Source organism: Elephas maximus, chromosome 8, assembly GCF_024166365.1.
Source record: "Elephas maximus indicus isolate mEleMax1 chromosome 8, mEleMax1 primary haplotype, whole genome shotgun sequence".
NCBI lineage: Eukaryota > Metazoa > Chordata > Mammalia > Proboscidea > Elephantidae > Elephas > Elephas maximus.
The window spans coordinates 90,436,529-90,450,512 of NC_064826.1; the positions used below are offsets into that span (position 1 = coordinate 90,436,529).

Sequence of the window (13,984 nt, forward strand, 5' to 3'; positions counted from 1 at the left end):
GATGTTTGCGTCAGTGTAGCGAGAGTCCAGTAGTTTTAACACTTCTGAGCTCTTTCCATTCCTTTGCTCACTCTCTGAGAGGCAGAAAAATTTACCTAATGGGTAAATTTGGGAATAATAAATTACGCATGTTGGGCTCAACTCTCTCCCCAACCCCACAGGGCTTTTTTCTCTCCACCTTGGGTAGGCCTGTGAACGGTGGACAAGTCTGCTCAACTCCAGACTTCGGCTTGGGAAGCCCATTTGCCTAGAGGCAAAGCTACATCCTCCAACCCAGCCTGTCTCTGTAACAGATGAAATTTTGCTATTCACCTGCCTTGTTCTTTTGTCTTATTTCTCAATTTTTAAGAACTCAGGTGAGAGGAGGAAGGTGCTATCTATTAGGCTCCCTCAGAGACCCCAAAAGAATAGAATTCGGGTTTTATTCTAAGCGTAACGGGCCAGAATTCTTTCTCACTGCACCCTACTGTCTCTATTATCCTGCAAATATTTCACCATATAGGCAAGTGAAGAAAGACATGGTTAATAGCATCCGCTTTAGCCACCACACCCAGCACGTGACGTCCCGTCCAGTCTGAGTTGTGCACACCATCCCTGGAAAAACATGAGGGAGTTGAGCGAAATGAGCTCAAAAAACAAGTCAGCCAAATATCTTCAGAAGGCCTATCAGAGGGTAACACAGTTGCAATTGACTGTTTAGCAAAATCAGAAGGATGCACAACTGAATCCTCTCACTAAGCATTTTAAAAACAAGCGTGCATAGTATCGGAAGTGGAGGCAACAGAAAAAGCCCAGACTGGTTTGTCTGCTTCTTGAGCTCTCGAAACACATCATTGTTTCCATCAGTACTTTCTGAAAGCAAATAACTAGTTTTACTCTCTTATTTGCTGCGTTTGAACTTCTACCCATACCATCTCGCTAAAATCATTAATAATCTCCATATTGACAAATTCAAAGGAAAACTTTCAGTCTTTACCTTAACTGACTTCTCTAAAGCATTGACGCTGTCCCTTTCGTGAATGTATGACTGCCTTGCTTTCCGTAACTGTGCTTTCTCCCAGTCTCCTTAAATTTTCTCTATCTGTTCCTTCTTAGTTCCTTCTTCCTCTGCCTGCCCCTTAAATATTGTATTTTCCAGGATCCCATTCCTGGTCGACAGCTTACCTTCCCACCACACACCCTCTCCGCGGTGTTCTCACCACTTTAAACAGCACCTTCGGCCGACACCACTCAAAATGATAGCTTTTCTCAAAAGTTTCAGGCTCATCCAGCCAACTTCCCACTGAACATTTTCGCCCAGTGTCCCGTGGGTATATTAAACTCAGCATGTCAAAATGGAACTTAACCCTTCTGCTAAAACCTGTGGGGTTGAACACATTTGTTTATTTCTGTTCCCTTATGAAACTTCACTAAAGGGAGAGTGAAAGCCTTTTGAAAAAGTAAAAACCTCATGGCCCAAGAAAATAGGAGACAACAGCTAAAGAGGCAAATCAAAGAAAAAAAATTTTTTTGTCAGATGGAAAGAGAACAAATAGTTTACAGAGAAAGAAATCAGAATGTGAAGGAGAAAGAAGCCAGTTCACATTAGAAAACTCCAGAAAGGCTCAAAATTTGTAAATACTATGTCTTGCAGAAGGTAAGTGTAAAACATGAGGTTGAAAACAGAGACTGCCTGAAAGAGCATGTAGATCCTCAGGTCCCCTCCCCCATCCTGGAGGTGAATAGATTTATTCTGTAGAAAATTTATTCTTTGGGAAATTAAATCAAAGAAACTCTAGACCTGGGCACACCAGGCACAGTCAAAGTTGGCGAAGAGGTATATCGTACTGAAAACTAAGTCTACACACTGAAGCACTCCCAGACCCTTCAACACTCAGCCCTAAGAAAGCTGGCACCAAGGCCTGTACACCTCCACCCTTCCCCTCATGCATAAGATTCTCCTTTGAAATAACATAATCATCTTAGAGAAAGGACTAGACATACTGATAGTAGGGTCCTCCAGTGAGAAGTCCTGGACCCCACCAATCAACTTCAGGGTGTCAGGGAGCTTCCAAAAAGCAATTTAGTTTCTCACACTTAATATATACATTAAAAATAAATAAATAAATAATAAATTTTTTTTTTTTTTTTACATAGACCACGAAAAAACACTGGATATCTGAGGAAAGCCTCTAGCTTGAAAGAAAAATGGAAAGGAACTACTTGGGGAAAGAAAAAAAGAACCTCATAAAAACAGAGCTCCTTCTTAGAACAAAACTCTTTGAAAACAAAAAATGTCTTTAAAAAGATAAGAGAAGACATTTGTTTACTAAACAACAGGTACTCTTTAAAAAAGGACCATTCAAAGAACAAGGACACAGTCTTGAAAATTAAAAATATGATAGTAGATATTTAAAATTTTAATAGAAGGACAGGACAAGAAGTCACAGAAATCTAGAAAATGTAGCTAAACAAAAAAGATTTTAAAAAATAGGAGGAAAAAAGATTAGGAAATTGGTTTTAGAAGACAAACATTTGATTAATTGAAGTTCCAGAAAAAGAGGGCAGATTAAATTTAGGGAAAGAAATAATGCAAACACATTCAGCAGTGCTATAGACAAGATTTTCCAGAGGTTAAAGGGACTTTCAACTTCCCAAAGCAAGGAATGCAAAAGAACATTCAAAGAATAAGAATGATTTTTATTCAGAAATAAAAAGACTACCATAAACTTGCCAAAGAGAAAGGTAAATAGAAATAGACATAGTTAGGAATGGGAGTAGAGTATGGGGTGCTTTTCTGAAAAATTACATCCAGACGGACACTACAGTTTTGTCAGCAAGTTTGGACAGAAGTCATGATAGTGACACAGAAAACTATTAAGAAAGAGGCAATTATTAACTTAAGGAAGAATATAAAAATGGTACAAGAAAGGGTTGCAATTAGAGTACACTACTTAGCTCAGCAATATTTCCATAAGATAAATATTAGATATTGGTTTAGCCAAAAAAAAAAAAAAGAGAGAGAGATCTAATTATTTGGAAAGGATAGAGGTTAGAAAGTTGGGATAGAAGAAAGGTGTGTAAGTGCTAAATTCCCATTTCCTAAGAGGAAGTCAACAGAAGACCTTAAATTGATAAAAAGTATAACTCTAAAACGAAGAAATAGGAGAAAAGGCAGATTACTTAGAAATTTGGAGTTAAATACTAGAAGAAACGGGTAAAAGAATATGGGGAGGAGGCCTGAGAGATAAAGGAGGTGTGGAGAGGAGTAGAGAAGAGGACTAAATATTTTATTGTGAGAATTTTAATACTACCTGGATTTTTCAACTATGTGTATGTATTATATTGACAAAAATCAAAAGTAATTTTAAAATAACTCAAAACTTAAACATCATCTTCTTCCCTATAGTTGTCCCCACTTCTCTATTTTCTGCTGTGGTTGGAAACACTACCATCTACTCAAGCACTGAAGCTAGAAATTCAGGATTTGTTCTTGTCTTATGTTTCCCTCTTGCTGCCTTTCCAAAGCCAATCAATCACCAATTGAATCTCCTAGATGTTTTTCAAATCCACACTCTTCTTTACAAGCCTATTCCCATGGCCTAAACCAGGTCCTGATCATCCAAAACTCCAATCTAGTTTCTAACTCTGACCTTGACCCCTAGAGTTGGAAAGGGATCTGATGATCTATATGCTCTTATAGACTTTCAACCATTCCCTCTGTCTTTATTCCTACACCTCATCCTTGTCTTTTGCATTATCCAGTACTTATAATTTTTCAGCCTTTCAGTGATTCTGTAATGTGAATTGATTTGTTTCTTATTTATATTCTGCTTTCCTTCTCTGCAAGCTACTTGTTCCCTTTCCATCTAACAAAACCAAAACAAACGAAGACAAAAAACTTTTTGATCTATCTCCCTCATATGCTGTTGCCTCTCCTATTTTCTTAGGACATGGGATTTTTACTAAAATATACTGAAGTAAACCAAACCAAACCCATTGCCATCAAGTCTATTCCAACTCATAGCAACCCTATAGGCTTGGGTAGAACTGCCTCATGGGTTTCCAAGGAGCGGCTGGTAGATTTGAACTGCTGTCCTTTTGGTTAGCAGCAGTAGCTCTTTACCACTATGCTACCAGGGCTCCATATACTTAAGTACTTATACTATATATTAAATATCTTTTTTTTTTTTTTTTAAGTAAAATAGTGTACATATTCCAGCTCTTTGTCAACAGTTGTTTCCTTGGGCAAATCAATTCACTTTTCTATATAGACTTTAGTTCCTTCATTTGTAAAATGGGGGATTAGATGGACTATATAATTCCAAACATACCTCTCCCAGCTTGGAATTTCTAGGATTCTAAAAAGTAGCTAAGGATTATGATAAAACTGAAATAGCTTCTGAGTCACAATAATGATTCATGCAAGCTACCTTGTTAAAGAAAACTGTCCTGGGTGCCAAGAACATATATATTTTATCAGTGTATTTGTAAAGCTAGAAATCTGATATGGGCTACTTTTTGGTCTATTCTACAAAAACAGCTACATTACATATTTTTTGAGCATAGATTAAAACTAATAACAAAAAACCTATTGGCAAATTCTAAATCAATGACTTCAGCAAATTTTCCCAAAATTTCCAAAAGTCTCTTTGCAGACACCAAGTTTAAATGTATGTGGACAGTGAGCTGTGGAAAGGGTCTTGATTTCCCATCAAGTGCTGCAGTTGGTCAGTTCAGAGAGTCCCTGTCGAATGACATAAAAGATTCATTCTCCTCCAGTCCAAGTTAATTCTACAAACATCCCAGTACTTCAAGGGGGAGGAAAACCAAAAAACATTATTTCCATTTGATTTGGTGATTGCTAATAATACTCTTTATCAGGAAATCCAGGCAGAAAATCTTTCATTTTCAGAGTTAGCTATGGCTGCCACTTTCCCCTTGTGTCAAATGTAATCTCCATATCTTGGGTTTCACATATCCCCCAGAATGAGTTTATCTTTATTTAACTTTGTACATTTCTTGCCACTCAGCTTAAAAGTTTATGGGCTTTGCCCCAACCAGGCCTTATCCTACAACCTACCTCAGCACTAAACCATCACATTTTCTGCTTCATTCAACCTTAGAGGCCTCTCCATACTCTTTTCCCCATAAATAGTGTTCTCTTCTTTAACAGGACTCAATTCATTAAGCATTTTCAGGCATATATTAAAGTGCAAGACACTTTTCTAAAGCTCATGGGGGCATTAAAGATGAAGGCTCAACATCTGCCTCCAAGGAACTCTCCTTCTAGAAAAGAACATAGATTTATGCACAAAAACCAGTAACTCCAGGCAGACTTGGGTAAGTGCCATAAGCAACTACAAGGAACTCAGCTCTCTACTTTACTGCAAATACACACTGTGCTTACTAAAGCCTTTATTGGGTAATTCCCCCACTTCCTAACACAAAGCCTGGCACACAAATACTCAATCAGCATTTGGGAAGGCAATGCAGCTCGATGGGAAAAGTATAAGGGATTTAAAGAATGCACACCCTGCTTCAGCAGTGGGTTCTGCCACTTACAGCTCCGTACCTTTAGACAAAGTGCTTGCACTCAACAGAGTGGAATCACACTACCTTTCATCATTATGTTGGTGTTGTCAGGTGCCGGGGAGTCCATTTCGACTCATAGAGACCCTATGTGACAGAGTAGAGCTGCTTCATAGGGTTTCCTAGGCTGTGATCTTTACAGAAGCAGATCGTCAGGTCTTTCTCCCTCTGATCCACTGGGTGGGTTAGAACTGTCAAACGTTCAGTTAGCAGTTAAGCACTTAAATATATATATTTAAAATGACAGAGAGATTTATATGTATAAATATTGCAGAGAGATTTAAGACAGTCCCTACCCTCACCTTCTCAGACCTTGGAAAGGTCCCTGGCAACAGAGCAGATGCTAAAAAATCCAATTTCCTTTGCCTTGCCAGCAGGTAATTTATTGTAATAAGATGGATTTTCAGAATTGAATATTTATTTACTCAGCACATAGAGCATGCACTAAAATATTAACTTTGAAAGGGAGGGGGGAGTTTAGTTGCTAAATATTCGGGTACAGGACTTGGTGATTGTGTATCCAGACCAGGTGTCAAACCTGAGTTTTGGCTTGGGAAATATGGTCACCATTAGGATAGGTTGCCATGGTTCCCAGATCATATAGGCTTTGCCTTATAAGACATAGAAAAATCCATTAAGGTAGTAGCTGGCTTCCTGATTTGGAAATGCTTTACATGGATAGAGCACTTCCACTCTAAAAGTAACTGCTAGATACAAAAGGACTTAAGCTTGTCTCTTTCCCTTCCTGCTCCTCATGTTCCCAGTAATGAGAATGGAAAGACTCACTGTTCACCACTAGCACAAGCTTTTTTTTTTTTTTTAGTTTATGATTGTTATCAAGAAAAATTATGGCTATAATAACGCTGTCGATAGAAGGGTCATTAAAATAGCAACTGATAATTGAACATATTTTTTTCTGTTCCAAGAACCCTATATACTTAAGGTTTTCTTCAAGGTCTTGTTCTTTCCTCCTTCTGTACATCCTCATTCAAACACCCCTTGAGCATGAGTTGCTAGTCCACATGTTTGCTCAGTCCTAATATTGCTGTCAGGCATTTCAGCATCATATTCTCACCCTCTGTTGGCACCTCCACGTGGATACTCAACTGGTCCCTCAAACCTATCAAGTCTGTAATAAGACATCATCGTCCCCCTCAAACTTCCTCCTCCTTCTGACTTAATAGCACTATACCAGTTGAGTATCCATGTATTGAGTATCCAACAGGGATTAGGAATATGGTGCTAAAATGCCCAACAGCAATGTCAGGAGCACTACACTATACTGGCTGAGAAGTCCTGGTGGCACAGTGGTAAAGAGCTCAGCTGCTAACCAAAAGGTCGGCAGCTCGAATCTACCAGGTGCTCCTCGGAAACCCTCTACTCTGTCCTAGAGGGTCGCTATGAGTCGGAAACAACTCCACAGCAGCATGCTTTTTGAACTGTCTGAGCTCTAAAAGCAAAAGTCCTTAGAGCAAATCAGTCTCAAAGTGCCATCAATCTTCCACCCTTTCCTCTCCCTGCAACCCATTCTATTGACAACCCAGCGCTTACTTCCCTCCTGGACATTTGCAAAGCCTCTGAACTCATCTCTCAGACTTCAGGCCCTCTCCACACCCATTCAGCCTAACATTGATGTTGGGATGAACTTTCTAAAGCACAAGACATTCCCCTACTCAAGTACATCCAGTGACTACTCACTGCATCCACGATAAACTCCCCTTCACTCATCAAACTCAACGTCTTCCACAATCAGACCTCAACTTCACTTTCCAGACCAAGCTCACATGACCCCTTCACAAATACTATCTTCCAGTCAAATCTAGCCCTTTGCTGTTCCCTAACTTGTTGTTGTTGTTAGGTGCCATTGAGTCATTTCTGACTCATAGTGACCCTATGTACAACAAAACAAAACATTGCCCAGTCCTGCGCCATCCTCACAATCGTTGTTATTCTTGAGCCCGCTGTCACAGCCTGTTGTGTCAACCCATCTCATTGAGGGTCTACCTCTTTTTCTCTGGCACTCTATTTTACCAAGCATGATGTCCTTCTCCAGGGATTGATCTCTCCTAATAACATGTCCAAAGTATGTGAGACACAGTTTCGCCATCCTTGCTTCTAAGGAACATTCTGGTTGTACTTCTTCCAAGACAGATTTGTTCATTCTTTTGGCAGTCCATGGCATACTCAATATTCTTCGCCAACACCACAAATCAAAGGCGTTGGTTCTTCTTTCGTCGTCCTTATTCATTGTCCAGCTTTTGCATGCATGTGAGGCTACTGAAAACACCATGGCTTGGGTCAGGCACACCTTAGTCTTCAAGTTGACATCTTTGCTTTTCAACACTTAAAAGAGGTCTTTTGCAGAAGGTTTGCCTAATGCAATGTGTCTTTTGATTTCTTGACTGCTGCTTCCATGGATGTTGATTGTGGATCCAATAAAATGAAATCCTTGACAACTTCAATCTTTTCTCCATTTATCATGATGTTGCTTATTGGTCCAGTCCTGAGAATTTTTGTTTTCTTTATGTTGAGGTATAATCCATACTGAAGGCTGTGGTCTTTGCTCTTCATTAGTAAGTGCTTCAAGTTCTCTTCACTTTCAGCAAGGAAGGTTGTGTCATCTACATATCGCAGGTTGGTAATGAGTCTTCCTCCAATCATGATGCCCCGTTCTTCTTCATATAGTCCAGCTTCTCTGATTATTGGCTCAGCATACAGGTTGAATAGATATGGTGAAAGGATACAACCCTGACGCACACCTTTCCTGACATTAAACTACACAGTATCCCCTTGTTCTATTAGAAAGACTGCCTCTTGATCTATGTGCAGGTTCCTCATGAGCACAATTAAGTATTCTGGAATTTCCATCCTTTGCCATGTTATCTATAATTTATTATGATCCACATAGTCAAATTCCTTTGCCTAGTCAATAAAGCACAGGTAAACATCTTTCTGGTATTCTCTGCTTTCAGCCAGGATAATCTGACATTAGCAATGATATCCCTGCTCAGCTCCAACTTATGGCATGAATGAAACATTGCCCAGTCCTGCACTATCTTCATGATCTTTGGTATGTTCGAGTTCAGTTATGGCTATTGTATCAATCCATCTCATTGAGGGTTTCCCTCATTTTTACTGACCCTCTAACTTTACCACACAGGATGTCCTTTTCCAGCAATTGGTATTTCTGGACAATGTGTCCAAAGTAAGTGAGCTGAAGTCTCACTATCTTCGCTTCTAAGTATTCTGGCTGTTCTGGCAATCCAGTTTGCTCAATATTCTTCGCCAACACCACAGTTTAAGTATGTCAATTCTTCTGTCTATCCAACTTCCTCGTGCATATGAGGCAACTGAAAAGGCCGTGGCCTTTCATGGCTTGGTTAAGCATAGTTCCAGGCAAATAAAAAAACAGTAGGCATAAATCAGTATCAGTTGAATGATATCCATATCATTAAAACAACATCAATAGAATCTAGGTGGTACACATGCATTGTAAATTTTTTCAACTTTTCTGCTTGTTTGGAAGTTCTTCATAATCAAACATTGAGAAAAAATATTAGCTGAATGAATAAATCTCTTGGGAGATGGGTTGTCTCATCCCAGAGAACAACACGTACAACAAGAGATATAAAGAAGTCTTTTTGAAAGATGTGTAATAGGACAGGGAAAGGAGAGAGAGCTAATCCATGGATGACTAAATAAATAATTTTGCCCGTAAAGAACACAGAGCAACTTAAAGACAGAAACTAACTAGACTCAGAATAGGAAGGAAAGGTTAAGAGATAAGCCTCAGGGTACCAGAAAGATAAGGTGCCAAGAATTTGCTTTTTTAGGCTAATAGACCTATGGTTCTGCTCTCATGCTTTTATTTAAAGCAATAAAAGGAAAATCATATGGCTTTGTGTTTAAGGCTCTACTGGAAATATCTCTGGGAAGAAAGAAATCTTAGTACTGTGGTTTCAGTTCCATTATGCTTAGCAAGCAAAGGTGTTTTAAGAGAAAAATACCTGATCACTATCCCATTACCTGAGTCTATATTGCTTAAATCTGTGATCTTGCTAACATAGCATAAAAGTTCAGGTTCTGTTCATGATTTTTGTCAGAAAAGTACAGTCCTTAGCTTTCTGCCCTCTTCCACCCCTTCCCTCTCCCATGTCAACATAGATATTGAGTCTTTCTTCTACGGGCATCTTTCTAAACATAAGAAGCTACTTTTCCCTGTCTTGGAGGAAGTACAGCTAAAATGCTCCTTAGAAGTTTGGATGGTGGAGTACATCCAGAATGTTCCTTAGAAGTGAGAGGGTGAGACTTTGTCTCGCTTACTTTGGACATGTCATCAGGAAAGACAAATCACTAGAAAAGGACGTTATGTTTGATATAGCAGAGAGTTAGTGAAAGTAAGGGAAACTCTCCATGAGATAGATTGACACAGTGGCTGGAACAATGGGCTCAAACATACCAAAGATTATGAGGATGGCACAAGACTGGGCAATGTTTTGTTCTGTTACACACAAGGTCACCATGAGTTGGAGCACACTAGAAGGCAACTAATAATGTTTCCCTACTTAAGTTCTTTTAAATGTTCCTAACTTAGTCTATGAAAACCTCATATTATTAAACCACTGGGAATGGTAAACTAAAACAACAGTGTTTGATCTTTAAGACAAACTATCCTTTTTATGAAGAATGGGTCATTATCTATTTACTTCAGGCATTTGAGTGTGAATAAATGGGTATCTGATGTTACCCGAGGCAGTAACTATAACTAAGCTTTTCTTCTGTCCCCATTTTAGTACTATGCAGACTAGGGTAATGTTCCCCATTCGACTTTTCCTCTGACAAATCATATGCTTCCCAAAACAAAAATAAACTCGTTAACAAAATACCGTCATGCTGTTTACTTCTGGTTTTCATTCTTTTTCATGGGAAGTGCACTTGTAAACCCAGGAGACTTCTTAACACCCTTCTAAGTCATTCCAACTGCCTGTCGGTCAAAGTCCGCTTATTTCTCAGGCTGTAAAATCAGCCTAGTAGAAACCCACTGTAAATTGGTTTATAAACTTGATTCATATATATTGTGGGGGCCAATTATGCTCCCCCAAAGCAACCAACTCCTATAAAAAATGAATAAAACAGTTTCTGACTAAGAGTACCGACATTACAAAAGAGTTTCCACTGTACTTGGTGACCTACTGGGAGTAAACGTCTAGAAAATTCATCAACTAAAAGGCCTTGACTACTGTACAGACTTTCCCATGCCAACAGAGAGGAGTGGCCTAGGTTTCTAAAGATGTTTCAATTCCTGTTCTGAACAGCTCTCTTAAAAGTTGTTTTTCAACATTCTGCGTCCCATTTTGGAGAGTGGCATCTGAGGTCTTAAACGCTAGCAAGTGGCCATCTAAGATGCAACAACTGGTCTCAGCCCACCTGGAGCAAAGGAGAATGAAGAACACCAAAGGTACAAGGTAAGTATGAGCCCAAGAGTCAGACTGGGCCACATAAAGACTACATCAGCCTGAGACCAGAAGAACTAGATGGTGCCCAGCTACAACCAATGACTGCCATGACAGGGAGCACAACAGAGAATCTGTGGAGCAGGAGAGCAGCGGGATGCAGACCTCAAATTCTAGTAAAAAGACCAAACTTAATGGTCTGACTGAGACGGAGGTTATGGTCCCCAGACCTTCTGTTAGCCCAGGACAGGAACCATTCTCGAAGCCAACTCTCCAGGCAAGGACTGGACTGGACTACAAGACAGAAAATGATACTGGTGAGGAGTGGGCTTCTTGGATCAAGCAGACACATGAGACTATCTGGGCAGCTCCTGTCTGGAGAGGAGATGTGAAGGCCAAGGGGGACAGAAGCTGGCTGAATGGACATGGAAACACAGGGTAGGGAAGGAATGTGCTGTCTCATTAGGGGGAGAGCATCTAGGGGTATACAGGAAGGTTTATATAAGGTTTTGTATGAGAGACTGACTTGATGTGTAAACCTTCACTTAAAATAAAATAAAAATAAAAGCTGATTTAAGTAAATACAATGTATTCTTATTGGATGTTTTTTCACCTTTCATCTCTGTTCTCCTTCCACATCAATTCTCTACAGTAGCTATACATTCAAGGGAGAGGAGAAAAGGGAATTACTGACTGCCTCCTTCCCCATTTAGGATGAGGAAATTGAGGCTCGGGAAGACAAGTAATTTCCCTAATGTCGCCCAAGCGGTGGATAGTTGAGCCAGGATTCCAGCCCAGGTTGCCTAGCTCTGAAACCCAAGCACTTTGAACTGGGCCCCACAGCAGGTGCAAGGAAGGTACAGGATTGAGAGGTGACTGCAAATGGGTCTTGGATAACCACAATGATTATATGGCCATGAGTTTTAAACATTGTTTTGTTCCATCTTCACCACAGACTTCAATCATTCATAACTTATAAGGAAAACTACCTCTAATTGAGAAGTCAAGCACTGTGATAGGGCACTTTCTATGTTATTTCTATTTTTAATATAATCATCCTGCGTTGCAAAAACAAAACATATTATCATCATCTCCAGTTTTCAGATGGGGAGACTGAGGCTTGGAAATCATTAAGTCCTTTGCCCAAGATCACCAATGAGTAAATGGCATACCAACCAAAGCTCATTTTTTCCCATGAGACCAAGCTCAGCTAAAAGGGACTGGATGATTCCATTTCTCTACCTGTCCCACCAGCTACCCTGCAAGGACCGAATCCACTTTGCAGGGAGCTGCTTCCACCTGTACCCTCTGACCCGGTTTTCTCCTAGTCCTACATTCCAGGAATAATATCTCTCCTAGTGTGCCTTCCTTCCTTGCTCAAGCCAAGTCTCCCCTCAATGGGGTGAGCTCTAACTTAAGGTATTTTTTTCTTCCACTCCTCTACAGCATCCACTGGGGGGAAAAAAAAAAAGCCACACCCGTTGCCGCTGAGTCGATTCTGACTCATAAAGCAAAAATAAAAAAAATCGAACCCTTTGCCATCGAGTCAGCTCCAACTTAGCGACGCCGTAGGACAGAGTAGAACTGTCCCACAGGGTTTCCAAAGAGCAGCTGGTGAATTAGAACTGCGAACCTTTTGGTTAGCAGCCTGAGCTCTTAAGTATTGTGCCACCAGCGGTCCTCCAACTCCTTGTTAGGTTCTGTGGAGTCGATTCTGACGCACAGCGACCCTATAGGACAGAGAAGAACTGCTCCGTATAGGACAGAGTAGAATTGCCCCAGAGGGTTTCCAAAGAGCGGCTGGTGGATTTGAACTGCCAACCTTTATGGTTAGCAGCCGAGCTCTAAACCGCTAGCCACCAAGGCTCTCAAGTACCTTGCAGAGAAAGGAAGAGGATGTGGCCCCTCTCCCCCGCACCGGGAGCGGTGATGGAAGTGCTCTGCACTTCCCTAAAAAGGCTCCTAAAACAGGAAGCGCTTCCCCCTGGTGGCCTGGACGAAGGAAGCCCACCTCCACTTTGCCAGTCCTTGCAGCAGTTTTGCCCGCCTCGGCTTGTCCCCGGAGCTTTTGGACGTGTGCCCTTGTGCCAAGTATTCCCAGTGCCCTTGTGCCAAGTATCCCCAGTACCCCAACCTGGAAACTCCGAGCCAGCCAAGACCACTGTCCCACTCCCCACTTCCCCACCCCCACGGTGCTTTCTCCCTTCTTCATGCTGAGGGCTCCTGCAGATCACCGGTCCCGCGCTCCCTGCATGCGGGGACAGAGGCGAGGACCGCGCGGCACAACCCTCGGGGCAGGGAGCACATACGCTGGGCAGTCGGCGCTCCTCCTTGCGTCGCAGACCGGAACCGCGCCGGCTGGTCGCTGCCGCAGCTCACAAGTCAGGGAGAAGCGAGGCAGCCTTGTCCTTGTCCCTCCCAGTCACGAGACATATCCCTACTTCCGCTCCCCTCAACCTCTGCCTCCGGGAGTCAGCACTTCCTATCCTGGAAGAACCAGGCGGCTCCAAGGGTCGAATCTTAAAAATTGACAAAGACCAGCTGCAGTGGAACTAGACTTCGTTTTATTTTTATTTTCTCTTCCTCTCCCTTTAAGCTGCTGTCTTAGAATTTCAACACAATATTTTGAAATTATTTCCCCATGCCTATCCCAAAGCTTGTACCTGGAAACCAAGTGATATTTTATTCTCATTGTTTAAGTAAGTCAACAAAAACATTCATTGATTGTCCACATTCCAATCCACTAATATTGAATGTGCACTGTGTGCCAACGTTCTGCCAAGGACATGCCTGCAATATTGCATTTGAAGAGGAAAAACTGAGATTGAGAGGTTAAGTAGCCCATCCAGGATCAGATGCTTGAAAGTGTGTGACCTCAGTACTCCCCAGCATGTTTTCTCCTATTTCAAAATAGGTGACTGAGAGCTTGACAGAACTAAGGCCATGATGAACCTATAAGT

General features: G+C 41.1%; 1 protein-coding gene across 2 annotated transcripts in view; it reads right to left on the bottom strand.

The window, feature by feature from the left end:
- The window catches only part of CPVL (carboxypeptidase vitellogenic like), a 142,122-nt gene extending 128,666 nt beyond the window's left edge, over nucleotides 1-13,456 (bottom strand). Inside the window, exon 1 of one of the 2 annotated variants that reach the window (XM_049893582.1) lies at nucleotides 13,334-13,456. The gene's annotated coding sequence lies outside the window, so the exon portion shown is untranslated. Of the gene's footprint in view, nucleotides 1-1,164; nucleotides 1,331-13,333 lie in introns of those variants that run through there. The other variant, XM_049893583.1, reaches the window with a different exon arrangement.
- Nucleotides 13,457-13,984: the final 528 nt, after the last annotated feature.